The following is an 18188-nucleotide window of genomic DNA, read 5'->3' on the forward strand; positions in this document are numbered from 1 at the left end:
GATGAATATTTTTTGTGAAAAGTCAAATTTCTCGAAAAAAATTTTTTTCTTGCGTTTTTTTTTTCAACATAAAAAATTTAAAGAATTATTGGATTATAAAGAGAAAGTCATAAACTAAATTCCAGTTCAAGGTTTGAGTTGATACATCAAAAAGAACGCCAATGGCAACTGTTTTTTCTTTTGTGTTTTTCAAATAAATATTAATTATTTGCATGGTCAATCAGATCAAGGAAGCGCAATATGACAATTTATTTAAATTTATTTAAAATGGGAACGTATTCATGATGTAGAAATTTGGTATGTAAATTAAAGCTATTATTTTGTAACCTTGCGCTTCCTTGGTCTGATCAGACCAAGAAAGAGCAAGGTTACAATTTATTTAAATTTATTTAAAATGGGAACGTATGTATAATGTAGGAATTTGGTATCCTTTTATAAATTAGAATTATTTTGTAACCACCATTTCTGAAACCAGTCGTTTAGATACATGTTTTCCGAATTCCTACAGGTTAATCTACAATGGGTGCGTTCGGTTTGGACGCTCACGTGCTGTAAGCGCTCATAAGCGCTGTTTTCAATCTTTCGATTTGGTATCTGAGCGCTTACACAATAGTAAAAAATGTCGTTCGTTTGGCAATGTAAGCAATTATGAGCACGTCAAAATGGCAGACGATAGGTTATTGTGTGTTATATTTGCGCAAATAATAACATTATTAGAATTATTATTCGATGAAGAAGAATATTTAATTTTTAAAATAAACCCTTTTTTTAGAATAAAGCGAGCAACATTTAATTTTAATCTACAAATTTTAAAACCTAAATTACTAAGATCAAAATCAAGACGTAAAACAATATCACCTGAAAAACAATTATTTATCGCTATATGGAAAATGGCCACCCCAGATTCATATCGGTATGTTATTAATATATTATACACATTGTTGTTTCAATTTTTAAATCAAATAAAGGGAAGTAAGAGAGGCAATCAGAGCCACGCGCGGTAATTAATGCGCAATCAAAATAAGTCAATAATAAAATATATATATAGTTAATACAAATTCGGACGTTTTGACACTTTTTTTGTGTCATCTTCAGCGACACTTAGTCGATCCGTAAGCGCTTACAACTCCAAAGCGAACGACGTGAGTAACGCTCATAAGCGCTTACAGCGCGTGAGCGTTCAAACCGAACGCACCCATAGTATCAATGTTATAATCTAAATTACAATTTTAGTACTGCTATCTATAGTATAAGTACAACTTTTTACTTATTAGATAAGGAGGCTCACACTTGGGCCTCCACATCACCGTCAACATCTATAATATCAAGGTCAATATTTCCTCGGCCGCTCTCTTCCTCGTCATCATTTTCATCGCCGTCCTTATCATCGCGATCGTCGTGGTCAAAGCGCGCAGCATCGCGGTTAATGCTTCTAATTCTTGCGGCATACAACCGGATGTGGTTGCGCGCTTTTCGCAACAGGGAGACAATGAGTCCTCTGCGTCAAAAATATATTATTGATAAATATTATCAATAAATAAACAGCGTTATTTAAGAAAAATATAATTTAACGTTTGTACACTTACAATCGATCCTGCATATGTGCGTCCTCGTCGACGCACACTGTCAAATGGAGACAAGACGGCGCTTTTTGCACGATGTTGAAAAGTCGATCCTGCAACTGCAGGATCGCTCGGTGGAACTCGTCCGTAGCCGTAGCTACGTGAGTTACGTGAGTTTGCATTTCGTCACACATCGCGCAAAGTTCGTTCACTTTATCCATTATATGTCTCAGTGGTATGCAATAGTTCGCATAAAAAAATACGGGTAAACTACACCCAAGTCTAGCCGCGAGCTCTTTATCTATATATATAAGTCACGTATGTCTGTCTGTCTGTCTGTCTGTCTGTATGTACGCAAACTACTCATTCGTTAGTGGACCGAATTTTTACCAAAAGTATATGAAACAGGGGTAGAATTTCCCGGAGATGAAAATGTCGCGGCCAATTTTTTGCTACCGATTTTCTGGAAACCGGTTCTGAAATTTTTTCAAATTTTTCGGGAAATAATTGACCGAATTTAAAAGAATTATATATGAAAAAGGGGTAGAATTTTCCGGGGAGTGCTATAAAGTGTATAATTTTTCGTTACCGATCTTTTTGGAAGCCGGTTACAAAATTTTTCCAATTTTTCGGAAATTAATTGACTGAATCTTAAAGAATTATATGAAGTAGGGGTAGAATTTCCCGGGGACTGCCATAAAGTGTATAATTTTTCGTTACCGATCTTTGGGGAAATCTGTATCAGAAAATTTTCCAATTTTTCGGAAACTAATTGACCGAATTTTAAATAATTGTATATGAAGTAGAGGTAGAATTTTCTGGGGAGTGATATAAAGTGTATTATCTTTTGTTACCGATCTTTTTGGAAATCGGTTACAAAATTTTTCCAATTTCTCGGAAAATAATTGAATCTTAAAGAATTACCTATGAAATAAAGGTAGAATTTCCCCGGGATTGCTATAAAGTGTATAATTTTTCGTTACCGGTTACAAATTTTTTGAAATTTTTCGGGAATTAATTGACCAAATCTTAAAAAATTATATATGAAATAGGAGTCGTGTGTCAAAATTTTTTTAATTGTTGGAGGATAAGTTTAATTTTTTATTAATGAATTGATTTTCTTGAAACCGGTTACGAAGTTTTTCCAATTTTTCTAAAGGGGTTTTCGATTTTTGTTTAAAAAAATGTAGGTACGTGATTGTTCTAATTTCCTCAAATTTTGAGATATTAGCTGAATTTTTTTAAAAATAATTTTTCATTACTTTTTTAAAAACAATGCCCAAATTTTTCTAATTTTTTGGGGATGGCGAAGATGTGTATAATTTTTTATAACCGATTTTTTGGAAACTGGTTTCAAAATTTTCTAATTTTTTGAGAATGGCTACGATGAGTTTATAGAAAAATTGCTAATAATAAAGAAGTTTCCGATTTCTGCTCCAATTTCCATAAATTTTGAGATATCAAGATACATTTTTTTTATGGATAATTTTTTGTTACCGATTTTTGTGGAAACCGGTTACGAAATTTTTCAAATTTTTCGGGAGTTAATTGATCGAATTTCAAAGAATTGTATATGAAATAAAGGTAGAATTTCCTGGGGTTTGCTATAAAGTGTATAATTTTTTGTTACCGATTTTTTTGGGAACCGGTTACAAAATTTTTCCAATTTTTCGGGCATTAATTGACCAAATCTTAAAAAATTATATATGAAATAAGAGTCAAAATTTTTTTAATTTTTGGAGGATAAGTTTATTTCTTTATTAATGGATAATTTTTCATTAAGAATTGATTTTCTTAAAACCAGTGCCAAAATTTTTCTAATTTTTTGATGATTGCGAAAAAAGAAAATAAAATGGAAGAAAATAAAAGAGAGTTAATAATGGTGGGTCAACGGAGGGTGAAAACACGTGAGGCAGGAGCAAAAATAAAATTTAAAGACTTTAATATAACACTTTTGAAACATTTGACAATATGCTAATTTGCATCCATTATATTATCTATTATTTTTTATTTTTTAAAAAAGAATTTGAAGAGATGTAGATTAGAGTTTGAGGAGAAAGAATATCAAAGGTGCTCCTAATTAATGAGTGAGTTTGGGGAGAGGGGAATAGATTTTAAGCCCGCGGGCGAAAAATCTAGTATACCGAGAAAGTGCAACAAAAAAGGAGGATGTTGCGGTAAAAAAATATACTAAGAATAGCATTTTTTGCGTCGAGAAAAAAATGCATCGAGGAAAATAATGCATTTTTTTTATCAAACCGACTCATCCACCGGAATCGTTGACGCAATTTTTTCCACCCGAGACCCCCCGCTCTAGCCACGACTTCTTTATATCGAAAAGAATGCAACAAAAGGAGGATATTGTGATACAAATATAATAATAATATTTTTTACATCCAGGAAACAATGTATTTTATCACACCGACTCATTCGCCGGAATCTTCGACGCATTTTTTTCCCACCCGAGACCCCGCCGCCGCACCTATCCGCGCCGAGAAAGCGCGACAAAGGGAGGATATCGCGGTAAAAAAAAAATGTAACAAGAACGGCGTTTTTTTTGCGTCAAAGAAAAAATACATCGAGAAAAAAAATAATGCATTTTTTTATCGGGCCGTCTCATCCGCCGGAATCTTCGACGCATTTTTTTTTCACGCCCGAGACCCCCACCGCCACCTATCCGCGTTATTGCTAACGAGCGTCCTTGCGTAAACGTTCGCATCCGGAGCGCTCGTCGAGATCACGCTCAAACCGCAACGCGCCGTCATCGCAGTTCCGCCGTCTTTCTCTCTCGCTCTCGACGATGCGGCTCGCGCGCGTAATCGCGTTAACCGCGTGTTTTATCGCCGCGAGGTGCATCAATTCCACAATTACGGACGAAAATTACGCGCTCACGTTCGATTACCTGCAGAAATACGGATATCTGTCCAAAGACGTAGACGCGGTTCCGGCTCAGAGACGAAACGACGTTCTTCGCAAAGCCTTCGAGGATTTTCAGAATTACTACAATTTACCCGGCGACGGAACGCCCAACAACGAAACGCTGCAATTGATGAGTAAACCGCGATGCGGTTTCCGATGTATCCTGAAGCACGGAACGAAAGCGAGCCTGTCCAAATGGCCAAAGACGCACCTGACGTGGCATTTTCACTTAGCCGACGAGACCGAGCTGAACACGGCGCGGGCCGCGTTCGACCTGTGGTCGCAGCATTCGGCATTGACGTTCGAACGCTCCGAATGCCGACATTATAATATCTTGGCGACGCCTACGTCACTATAACACGAATACCAAGGTAAACGGAGCAATTTGCTCGGACAAATTCGACGGCCCCGGCAACGTGCTCGCCCACGCGTCTCTCCCGACGGACCAAACGGGGTTCGTCTCCGAGGTGCACGTCGACGGGGACGAGCCGTGGCACATTTACGTCAATAAACATCCCGCGGATAGGTTCTCCCTGCATTACACGCTGACGCACGAGATCGGCCACTCTCTCGGATTGATGCACAACAGGCGCAAAACATCGGTGATGTTCGCGATACAGCCGGACCAGCAGTATCCGGTGAAGTTCGACCAAAACGACATCGCCGACATTCAACGTTTGTACGGTGAAAAAAGTACGAACGAGCCGCCGCGTCGGACGCCGGCGCCGCCGCCGCCGCCATCGCCGCCATCGCCGGACCTGTGCAGTCTCGATCGCGTGAACGGGATATTGATTTTGAAAAATCGAATGTACATCTCGTACAAAGTTACGTTTGGTCGATCGATCTGGACGGTAGGACGTACAACGGACCTTTAGCCCTTTCGAATCACATGAGCTTTCTTCACGACAATTACACGCGCGTGACCGCCGCCTATCAATCCCCGTCCGGCGATCTCGTGGTGTTCGTAGATAACTTGGTATACTTGGTTCAATATTCGGAATTTAGTCTGCGGCCAGGTTGGCCGAAGACCCTGCAAAAACTCAAATTTCCCGAAAACACGTTGGTCAACGGAGCGGTGAACACCCACAGAGGACGTTCCTTCGTGGTGTTCAACGGTAACGCGGTGGGCAAGATAAACGAATGCGACAAGGACAAGAGAGTCGCCAAATTTACGCCCCTCGAGGCGACGTTTCCCGGAATACCGACCGGCGTGACGTCGATCTTCCGCTACGTCGACGGCAATCTGTACTTCACCACTCGGGCACAGTTCTACAAATTCAACGAATTTACGAGGACCGTCTCGTCGGCCGGTAAATTCGATCTGCGGATGCTAAATATCGTCTGCCCTAGGGCCGAACTGTTGCAGCAGTTGCGCGATCTTCTCGATCGAATCGTACGCCTCAACGATAACTCGTTAACGTCAGCGGCGAGCGATTATTCGAACGATGACGACACCGGGGTTCGGCTCTCCGATCTCCGCATCCGCCGAAGGAAGTAGAGGACCGCGCAAATTTCCCACACCACGCCACGCGCGACATAAGTCAGATCTTTCCTACTTATACCGACGTGTCTTCCCCAAGGCATCAGTGTCGCGTCGTCGGCCGAATACGACGCGTCGGAAAAAAATCAGAAACGAACGGTTACCGCGGCGCGCAGCGCGAAATGTTCTCGACGTTGGCCGATCGACCCGCGCCGAGAAGTATTTCCTCTCCGGAGGCGGCGGATTCGGAGGCGAACGACAACGGCAATAAAATGCGAAAGATCAGTTTGATGGACGATCGTCATTATCGTCCTCATCGCCAGGAGTCGCGTCGCAGCTCTCATCCTCCCACCGACGCGCCCGTCGAGGACGATCGTCATTATCGTCGTCATCGTCAGGAGTTTCGTTCCAACTTTCGCCCTCCCACCGACCAGCCCGTCGAATTGCCCCCTGTGCGCGTCCTGACGACGCGTTATCTGCTGACGACGACTGGCTACAAGTACATAGCCATAGGTATCGCGATCAAGTCGCCGTGGTACAGCACAAACACCGCGCCTTCGTACGTGGATATCGCCCTGGGAGACAAACAAGGCAGGGAGGTCTCCCTGACGCTCGACATGTGGGAAGGACTGGTCGAGCGCAAACGCGACATATTGTCGTGCATGGAACGCGCTCTCTCCGACGGAACTCGCCCCCCCTTGCCGATGTCGATCGAAGGGATGACGCTGCGATTCGGAGTGATCAACAACGCGCCGATCCTACGTATGAAGCTACTTAACCTGACTCGCGTTGCGATGGTGCTCAAAACCCTGCTCACGCTGTACGATCTCCAATTTTGCGTAGATCGCGTCGTCCGGGCGCTGAGCACATAATTACTTACACATAAATATTTACTTTTCATATATCAACGGCGTTTTAACAAATTATTTAGTTTTAACAAATATTTAAGTCCGCTATCGCTATCGCCTATTGTGCAAGGGGCTTAAGATTGCCGGGAAAATCAACTCAAATGAGATGATTTATCAAAATGACCATTTAGCATTGGGAAATATGCATAATGACCGGGCAATTTGATTAATTCTTCTCTATTAATCATATTGGCCGAACAAATTGGGAATTATGCATAATGCCCAATTTATCAAATTGCCCGTAACATATATATGTAATCCGTGGTTTATAAATTAAGTATCTGTTCTTTTTGTAATAACATTATTTTTATATCTATTTTGATTTTATTATAACATATTTCTTTTATTAATTTCAAAAATTGGCTGTAGTTTTCGTAATAGTTTAGATGAGAACGGAAATATTTTTGCTATAAATATGTTATCATTTTCAGTATTATATTAAGTAAAACATGTGCACTTTTTCCGATTTAACACTAGAAATACCAAAAGCTATTTTTGACCGTTTTTATTTTTTAATATTCTGTTTTTTAAAGTAGAAAATTTATATTGTAATAAAAAAATTATTCGATTTATTCGGTCTTTAACATGATTAATGTAACGTTACTTTTAAAAATTGAAACGGTAGAAAATTATTTGGTATTTCTAGTGTAAAGGTTATTTTAGAGTCTTTAGACAATCTATAATTCACGACAGAAGAATTATATAATTCTATTTGTTATGTTTTGTATTTTGTAATCTATAAGAAAACATTTGAAGATATATAATTAATGCATGTATGATGTATACATATGTCTGTATATGTATATATTTTTTTACATGTACCTCTAATTTTTTGAATGTTTTTTTATATATGCAATTTTGTCACAAACTGTCGTGAATTATAAATCGTGTAAAGTAACCTTAAAACTAATACTCTTTTCTTTTTGCTTCCTCATAAAGGAAGTTTTGTGATAGCAAAAAAAAATTTTTCGACATTTAGATGAAAATAAATTTAGAATGTTCCAAAATGTCAAGAAATCATATTAATAGAAAATGTCCGGAAGTATGTATGTATGTATGTGTATGTGTGTGTACAGATTTTTTGTACACGTATCTACTTCTACAATTTTTTAGATACCGGGTTGAAATTTTGCACACAAATAGAGCATCATAGAAAGTATATTCTCCTCTAATTTTATTAAAATCTGTTGACCGGTATGGATTTTAAGGGAATTTTCATTTTTTAGAAAAGTGTGTTTTACACGCTGTAGTTTTCTCAATATTTTAGATATTGATCTATTTCTAATTCTATTATATTCTTCAGTTCTTTTTACCCCTATTTCATATATAATATTTTAAGATTTGGTTAATCAGTTCTTGAGTTACAGACGTTTGAAATTTCGAAGAATCTGTACATACATAGAAGCCTTATAAAGTTGGTCTAATCAACCAAATTTTAAAGAATTATATATGAAATAGGGGTAGAAAAAACTGAAGAATATAACAGAATTAGAAAAAGTTGCCAATAATTTAAATTGTTCAAAATTGAGACTTGAGGTATAGTCTTTAAGGGTTACAGTTGACTTGAGTGCCAAAATGCAACGTAATACAGAATTAGAAAAAATATCCGCGAACGCGCCTTTGCTCTACCTCTTGTGTAGTGTGGAAAAGAGTTTAACTACGAGCAATGTTGTCGCCAACTTGATGGCACGACGCTCATTGTGGCAATGTTTTTGCCGTCGACATTGTGATAATAATAATAATAATAATAATAATAAACTTTATTAACGGGTAATAAACCCTTTAGCGTACAAAGAGAAAAGAAACAAGAACAATAAGATAAAATTAAAATTTTACAACATAATATGGAGAACATTCAGGTTACAAGAGTAGACGAGAAAGTTTTTGTTTAAAAGTTGATACAGAGCCACCAAAAAAGTCAACCCTATTGGAGAAATTACTTGCAGATATTATTAGCCTATTTACACAAGAATTTGCGCTATACAAAGTACGGTGATACTCGAGGTGGAAGATGGAGTACTGTCTTACTTCTCTAGTCGGGATGTTAAAATAGATACATTCCAACAAATCCGGACAATCAATAGAGTGATTAAGAAGCTTAAAAATAAATGTAAGATCAAAGGTTAGTCTCCTACTTTCTAACGATAGCAGATGTCGATTGTAAAACTCCATTTGTACTACTAATTTATTATTTCATAATTTTAGTAATAAAAGCAATTTTTATATATTTAAAAAATTATTTTAAAGTAGAATAAAAAACTAATGTATAAATAAACAATGGAACAAAATGGAAAAATTAAGAAATATCCAAAATTAATAGGGATCATTTTAGTAAAAACATTAATTACTTAATTTATTTTTGTAATAGTATAACAAATATTAGTCGCAATAAAGATTATCACAATAAGAAAAGTGTGCAAGTAGAAACTTGCACATTGCTTTTTTATAATTTTTAAGTGTACAAATTATAAATTTGAACATTACTTTCTCACAATTTTCAAGTATGCAAATTATAAATTTACACGTTGCTTAATCAACATTTTATTTCGCTCTTAAAGCTTCTTCTTTGAGGAAGCCAAATTAATAAATATTTACTAATAATTATACATATAAAAAGGCTTCCTCATAAGAGGAAGCTTTATGAGCGAAATAAAATGTTGATTAAGCAACGTGCAAATTTATAATTCGCATACTTGAAAATTGTAAGAAAGTAATGTTCAAATTTATAATTTGTACACTTAAAAATTATAAGAAAGCAATGTGCATGTTTCTACTTGCACAACTATGAGGAAGCAATGTGCAAGTTTCTACTTGCACACTTTTTTTCTATGTTCTGTCCTGTATATTTTTGTCTATCCTTTTATATCTATTTTATGTTTATCCTTTATACCTAATCTGTCTCTCTCTCTCTCTCTCTCTCTCTCTCTCTCTCTCTCTCTCTCTCTTTCTTTCTCACTCTCTCACTAAAGAAAACAATTTTTACATTTTCTCTTGACGGAAGAGACCACCACCTTCTCGCGGTTTCCAACAATATGTACGTTGTCCATGCATTTATTTGAGAACAAATATTACAATAAATTTATCACATTGTTGTACAAATAATTTATTTCTTTTTTTAATTTTATATTACATGTATTTGCTAATAGCGATCGAAGTAATTATACTATCAAAACAATATTTCTAAAACAAACAATATATAATTTAATGTTTTATTTCATTTTTCTTGTGTTAAAAATAATTTATTTTCTAAATTAATAACATGATTTTTTTTAGAAGAAAGCGTACATATTGGCCAAGAGTGGATTTCTATTATTTACGCTTTTTTTGTTTTTTATTTCTTTTATATAGTTTATTTTTAAAATAAAGATAATATAATTTTATTAGATATTATTTATGTAATTGCAATCAATTTTACTAACATTTTTTTGTTATTAGTTTCATTACTTTTAAATAATTAAGAAACACACGATAGTGTTTCACGACTAGTGTGGGAAGGATATTTTATTGTCATCTGCAATGTCATAATATATATTTTATTTATAAATCAACATCAGAGAAGGGATACGCGAGACATAATAGACGAGCCAAGTCAGCCTACGCGCTAACGCATACGACTTTCGAACCGGCTATGGCTGTCTGCGCTCTTCTACCCGCCCGAAGCTGGCCGAGCCGCGCCGAGTCGCCGCCGAGCGCCCAGCGCACACGTACACGGCTCCGTCAGCTGTGTGCGTGTCCCCACCAGGCGCGCAGGCAGCGGGCAAACAGCACCATTGGCACCTCTGAACACAGCCCTTGTCAGTATGTTACCACGGAAATTCCCCATAAGCTGCTCTTACTAGTGAGAATCGTTTGTCCCAAAGTTTAGCCTAATTACGTAATGAATCTCATTAAAATTAGGCTCATTTTAATCAGTAACATCAGCCGCATGCTGGTACAGAGCCGGATTTTGCATTTTGGCTCTTAAAAATTTATTATAAATAAAATACGGACTCGCAGCTGACCCAACCTGACCCGTGTCTAGCTGCGCGTTTCCCCACATTTATTATAAATTTTATTTCGATCCTTTTTCCAAAATCCGGCTCTGTACCGACTTGCGGCTGATCTTACTGATTAAAACGAGCATAAGTAAAATGAGATTCGTTAATTAATTAGGCTAAACTTTGGGAAAAGCGAATCCGTAATTCCCGACCGGCCGACAGAGGTCTCTACTCTTACTCCTGTCGATCCTTAAAAACAATTCGTTTTTCGGAATTTCTATCAGTAAAATGTACATATACTTCTATTATTATTTAATATATACTTTAAGAAAAATAAAGTGTTAATCATTAGAATAATAATACGTACCTATTTCTCTACGTTGATTAAAAGTCAACTTTCAGAGGAAGACTGCGACTTGCTACTCACGACGCAGTAATGCGATTGTTGAGACAGCAAACATGCAATTCGATTAGTCTAGGGGATTTTTCGAAATAAACTGATTGAGTATCACTGCTTAGTCTGATTAAAATTCCGATCACTTGCCGGGCACTCTAGGTCTAAAAAAAAGAGAAGGGATAAAACGCACCAAGAAAATTATTACACAAATGCTCAAATACATTGGTATTGAAAAACATAATTATATTGATAGATTCTATTCTTAGGGTGTAAGTCGTAGCCTTGGATCGACCTATGCAACAGTACTCACAATAGTGTGCAACGACTCAAGTAAGAGAAAACAACAGATAAACTCGACAAACTTTGGTTACCACTGCTCGGTTCGATTAGAAATCCGATTACTTGTCGGAAACACCCCTAACCACATCCGTGTGCTATCGTGCTATTTCCGAGCTAACCGAAGTTTGTCGAGTTTATTTGTTGTTTTCCCTCACTCGAATCGTTGCACATCCTACAAGACAAATAATGTTTGCATACGCAAATGATCATCGTCATCCTCATCTAAATTCTCATCGTCCATTTCTTCAATCCTTTGTCGCCATGTCCTTGTCGAATGACGTCGTTCGCGAAGAGTGGCATTGGACAATGTTAAAGGTGAACTTTGTTCTGGATTATTCACATTCCGTGCGAGATCTCTCGTTTGATTTACAATTGAAGCACGAGTTGGTGATAGAATGGAATCAGTGTGCGATGATGGACGATGAGGAACATCTTCATCTGCAAGAATTGGCAAATCGTTTGGAAAATCTTTCAGTGGTAATACCACTATTTTACTCTGTCCTATTTTGGTCTCCAAGTCAGATCCATTGTCAAAACTGATGCGAATAATTTTTTTATTTTGTTGCATTCTTGCTATCGCAATTCCGCACATTAGCAACATATGCTAAATGTGCGGATGAAAAAGGAGAATTATGCTCGTTTTGATTTCCTCGCAAGAACTGTCTTTTTGTATATCGAGTACTGTATTCGCTTCACCTAGATATAACAAGTTTTTAGAATCATGACACAACTCGTTCTTTTCAATAGTAAATGTTTATTGTTTCGAAGAAACAATAAACATTTTATCATAAATACTTAGTTCTCTTTGCTTTAAAAATTTCAGTTTCGGCTTTAATCGGAAAAAATCGGCGCTCGACAGCTTCATTAACACGACTTTTTTTTTTTAAGTTTTCTGCCTCTTTCGACGTCTGCGAGGGGAAAATGTTAATTCCTGTCTTCTAAAATTTTTCCTTGTTGATTGAATCAATGAAGAAAAATTTCTCTCTTCTAATGTTGACTGATTTGATGCATTAGCTGCGATTTGGATTAGCCGATGAGCTATATTTTCGTCGCTCGACATTTCTAATTTCTTTTTTTTCCTGAAAGGTAGTTGAACGTGTAGCTTAAAATTAAAATCCACCAATCAAAACAAATTATCTTATTTGATTACATGTAAGATTGAGAACTATGGAGATTATTGAAAACACTTATCGAGGAACATTATTAACTGGTTAAACACAATTGTTATTCAAGGTTATATAAAAACGCGGCAAAAGGCACGGTGGTAGATATGATGGAAGGAAGGAAACAAGGTCTGCTCGTTAGAGGGATGCGCAGACGTCGCGACTAGAACAAACAAGCGCCATGTTGAATATAATAGTGTTTGCGCCCGTGCCGCGCGCTTTATGCGAGTCGCCCGGTAGTAAATGTCGCGCCGCGAATCGTCCTTAGTGACGCTTGTTTATGTGAATATTGATTTTCTCTGATGCTCAATTTATTATTGATTTTCCTACTAGATGTTCAGTTATACCAGATGTTCTGTTTATACCCGATGTTCAGATTTGCTCTGGGTCTCGTCTCGTTCGGACGTATTAGCCCGAGCTCTTCTTTAATAACGGGAGATTAATAAAAGAGTTTCCTTTTCTAACAACGTGTCCTCTTTCTTGTGAGAGTCCTGAGAAACGCGCCGCGAGTGGAGTGAGTGAGTGTAAACGTGTGGCTGACGTTTGACGAGCGTAACAATAGATATTCTTTATATCTTCTTTTATTGGCCTTTTATTGGCTAATATCCTCAATGTTTCTTGTTTGTTCCGACGCACTCATTGGTTATTAGAGAAAAATGTGCAAGAGCACACCAGTTTTCTTTCCACCATGGTAGTAGAGAGCCTTTAGGCTGCATCTCCATAGAGAGAGAAATAGCGGAACGGAATTAAAACGGAATCGCTCTAATTGGCTAATCTCCAGGTGGGGGCTTTTAAAATGGGATATTAGCTAATGAAAGGAATTTTGTTTTAATTCCGTTCTACTACTTCTTTCTCCATGGGAATGCACCTTTAAAGGTGCGTTCTACTTAAAGCTGGATGCGCAATACAAAGATACAGGCAACAGGAACAGGGAATGACACAGGCAATAGATTTTGTTGCCTATATCTTTTAGGACTAATCCAGTCGGCACGTCGTTAAAAATGACAAAATAATCGACTAATTCGGACAATGTTAAAAAAAATTTTAATCGCTTTGTTTGGGGTGTCAGTAATGACATACTAAGTTTCCGACCTTTTCCGTGGTGTGCTTCGGTCGCCATCTTGGAAGAAAGGGGTAAAAAATCGGTTTTTTGCGAATATCTCGGTTCCCATTAAACTTAGGCTAAAATAGTTTAATACAATATTGTAGGGAATTAAATTCTCTACAAAAAAGGAAGTGTAGGTTTTTTTCTACATTCAATAGTTTTGGCGCTAGAGCCGGGAGAAGTAGGATACCTTTTGTAACAAACGGTTTCAGCGACTTTATCTCGCCGTATCTCACTTCTCAGGTAAACGGCGTTATTATTGTGCTAGTGAACCGTTGTAGTTTCACACACTTGGCTTTGTATTGTTTACTCGAGTGCTATAAGTATACTCCTGGTTAAGAGCTGGAAACATCCAAGATTTATATAAATTAAAAGATATAGTTATGACGATTATCTCAAAAAATTTATATCAAATAAAAAAAATAAGGATAGACATCTCAATATTGCTGAAAAACTTCAAACTGTAGGATTTATTATCAAGCAAGCTGTTGAAGATGCTGACACTCTTATTGTCAATACTGCGATTGATGCATCGAAGAATTACGATTCCGTAGTAATAGTTGGCGAAGATATTGATCTTTTAGTGATACTGATAGTATCATCTAAATCTAACATCTATTTTATGAAACCGAGCAAGGGAAAAACAGAACAGAAGATTTATTTATCTACTTCCTTCCAATATTCTGATATTGCTGAGCATATTCTCTTTCTTCACGCATTCACTGGTTGTGATACCACTTCAACATTTTTCAGGCAGAGTAAAATAAAATTTATTAAACTGTTCCAAAAAGATGACAATTTGCAGAATATTTCAAAAATTTTTGAAGATCCGGATGCTCATCCAGATTTCATTGATGGCAGGACAAAAATGTATTCTCGCTTTATACGGAGCAAAGAGCAATAGTTTTCTGGATGAGTTTCGATTTTCATGCTTCGCCAAATCTACGTCGAAAGTAATGTTTAACATTGCTTCTATACCACCTACTGAAGCAGCTGCACGTCAATACTTCCTCAGAGTCTACCATCAGATTCAGCAGTGGCGCGGAGTTAAAAAAAATCCTCAAGATGGGGACTGGAAATATACAAAAAATGGTTTATTTCCAGTTTCTTCAATGAAGGAAGCTGCTCCGCAGGATATTCTGAAGAAGATCTTCTGCAAATGCACAAAAGGCTGCAAAGCGAATTGCTGTTGCAGAAAAGCTGGATTGCGATGCTCTGTAACTTGTTTCAACTGTCGAGGTCAAGCATGCCAAGCATGCACAAACATCGACATTATAATAGATTACAGTGACTACGATGAAGAAATCGACGTAACTGTTCAACATTTTGAGGAGACATTGACCGATCCTGACAATGAGATTGATTCGAACAACGAGGAAAAACCAGAAGAAGCAGAGAAGGAAGATAATATTGAGGAAAAGTAAGATGCTGCGGAAGATGACATTTGCCATCCCTCTACATCAAAAAGAACAAAATTTAAATAATTAATTTTTGTACTTCTCTGACTGCTGCAGACCTTGAGGTGAGCTTTCTGTTTTCTCTTTCTGTTTTAACGATTGACTAAATATATTTTTCCTTTTCACAGTGGAAATGTCCACTATAACCGTTCGTACCAGCTCGCTTGTCACATCTCCTCAAGAAGGGGACTTTCTGCCTCGAGCTCTGCAGGAACCCATACAGCACAAAACGTTCTCAAAAAATATTTCTGAATATAATAAATATTTCTATAAAAATGTTGCAAGAAATATTTTAAAATAATTTTAGGAATATTTTAAAAAAGTTAAAAAAACCCTTTTGTGATTTTTAAGAATATTTTAAGAATCTTTTAAAAATATTTATAAAAATGTTCTTCTTTATCACCCAGACAATATTTTCTTAAATATTTGAAATATATTTTTGAAATATGAATTCAAATTTATATATTTATGGTTTTATAATCTCGTTACAAAATATTTAAAAATATTTTAAATTTATTATTGGTTCTGTAATCTTTTTTCAAATAAGGTAATGCTCGTCTGTTTTACCGGCATTTTTTGTCGTCACGTAGCGTCGTATTAATTTGACAGAATTAAAAATCCTCCAGAATCGCAGTACATACATTAATGATTCGGGGGAACTTCGATTTTACATAGAAAACGAGAAAAAATTACGGAAGTACAGATTTCCTTATCTACTTTTATCCTAATATGCCGTCTCGGAGTTGCGGCGAGCTGTCAACTCATCACAAGATGTGTCTTATATGAGAGATATACCATTGATACAAACGCGGCGAAAACAAGTTTCCCTGAATTGCACAACAAGAAAAACATCGATAAACCCCGCAAATCAAGATTTGGAAGCATAATATAAAAGTATGATGTCGATGTGCATCGTGCGTATGTGTGCGTGCAATGTAGCGTGCTATCCTTGTCTATATCTTTGTCTATACAAGGACAGATATAGTCGATAACATAGAAAATGGTAATTTTGTCGGTTATACAGACGGCTCCAGCATCACCTTAATTAAGAAACATGCATGGTAACGTATCTTTCCGTGCTAGTTTGCAATAAAGCCACCAGGCGGCGCATAATAATAAGTCTAACTCGTAAGTAAGGTAATTATGCATAAAAACACCCCACTCACCAATGACCTTGACCTTGACATATGTTGTCAAGGTCACCCTCCCGAGTGACCTTCAGAAGTTTTTAGCCGGCGGTCGTTATTTGTTAGAAAGTTATCAACAAAAAAGTTTGGGTAATTATATAGAATAACTAACACAGCTCGGATTACTTTGACCTTGACATGTTGTCAAGGTTACCCTCCTGAGTGACCTTCAGAAGTTTTTAGCCGGCGGTCGTTATTCGTTAAAAAGTTATTAACAAAAAAAGTTTGGAAAATATAGCAGCTATTTTGAGTATTGGAAGGCATAAATGACTAATATATATGTCGAAATAGTTCACGCATACACTTTTTACGTGAAATATTCTTACGCTCGACGCTCGACGCTCCCATCTAAAAGCACCATAAAGGAATACTCCAGATCACAGAGCGCTCACTGATCTGCTTTCTCTGCTGAACATAACCTAGAATTTTTCAACGGAACGGAGATTGCAAAGGAAACCCAGACAGTGGAACCGGTGCTTGACAGCGCCGTTCCATCGTCGAGTTCTGGCCACAGTGACGTTACCTGCCAGCCAATCGGCGAGCCGTCGGTAGCAGCTGGCGACAAGGGCATGGAGGAACCGAGCAAGCCGACCGACGAGCCAATCAACCAGGAGATCGAGAACTTAGAAGATTGTAGCTTTGAGTCTATTGCGAGTACGCAAATATTAGATTCGATCCCCGAATCAGTGGCGCAGGCCATAATCCTGTCGGAGGGATTTACGCAGCCCGCTGGTAACGGCGAGGCACGCGACATCGACATTCAGCCCGCTGGTCAAGGCGAGGCGAGCAAGATCGAGAGCGGCCAACCAGGAGAGGCGGACCAGGCCGTGGAGAACGTAACGGTTTAGGACGACCAATCGCATGCGGCGGACGCATAGAGATCCGTGCGACGCGTTTATATGTTTTATTTTATTATCTTTTATTATTTTATCCAGTTTGATATGATATTACATAGTTAATCGAGTCGAAAACCCGAGGGTTAAGAAAGTTTTATTTCAGCGAGTGCAATTGAGCAAAATAGATTTTAGAGTCAGTTTTATTTTTAAATACGACTTAATAGTCGGACATACGCGGAAAAAGCGCAAGCGTTTTGCGAGAAGTATTTTATGTTTGAGCGCGATAGCATGTAAGGCATGTTATTATTATCAGTAAAAAAAGACATACACACAAATACGTGATTAAAACAGATACTCAACCCAAAACACACATCCTACCAATCCCAGTAATCCCAGAGAAAATAATTAACAGTTTAAAGAAAGTAATTATTAGATTTAGGAAAAAAGCCAATCAGAGGCCAGCGTAAGCGAAAGTAACATTCAGCGATGGATTTGGATAAATTCCGTATCCTAGTATTATCTTTTATTTTATCCTATTTGCCATTTCAATAGTTTGCATACTGCTGCTAGCGTATTCCAACGTTGCGAAAGCAAGCCCTTATTACCTCTCCCTCGTGGTGGAACGCCTTGGCGTGGCGAGGGGGCTCCCCGTTCGGATCCGACGGGCCATGACCGAAGACTTCTGTTCACAGAAGTCACCGCGGTGGCCTGTTGGTGAGGTGCGGGGTCCAAGATTCCACCCTTCCTGCCACCGGACCATGTCCGGAGAGGCGGGAAGAACGGGAGCCCGGCGACTCCCTTAGGGACTGGCCTTCGGGCCGGTCCCAATCGCCGGTAGGGGTTGGCGGCCCTGATTTC

The sequence above is a fragment of the Temnothorax longispinosus genome, unplaced genomic scaffold (genome assembly GCF_030848805.1).
Source record: "Temnothorax longispinosus isolate EJ_2023e unplaced genomic scaffold, Tlon_JGU_v1 HiC_scaffold_15, whole genome shotgun sequence".
NCBI classification, from domain to species: Eukaryota; Metazoa; Arthropoda; class Insecta; order Hymenoptera; family Formicidae; genus Temnothorax; species Temnothorax longispinosus.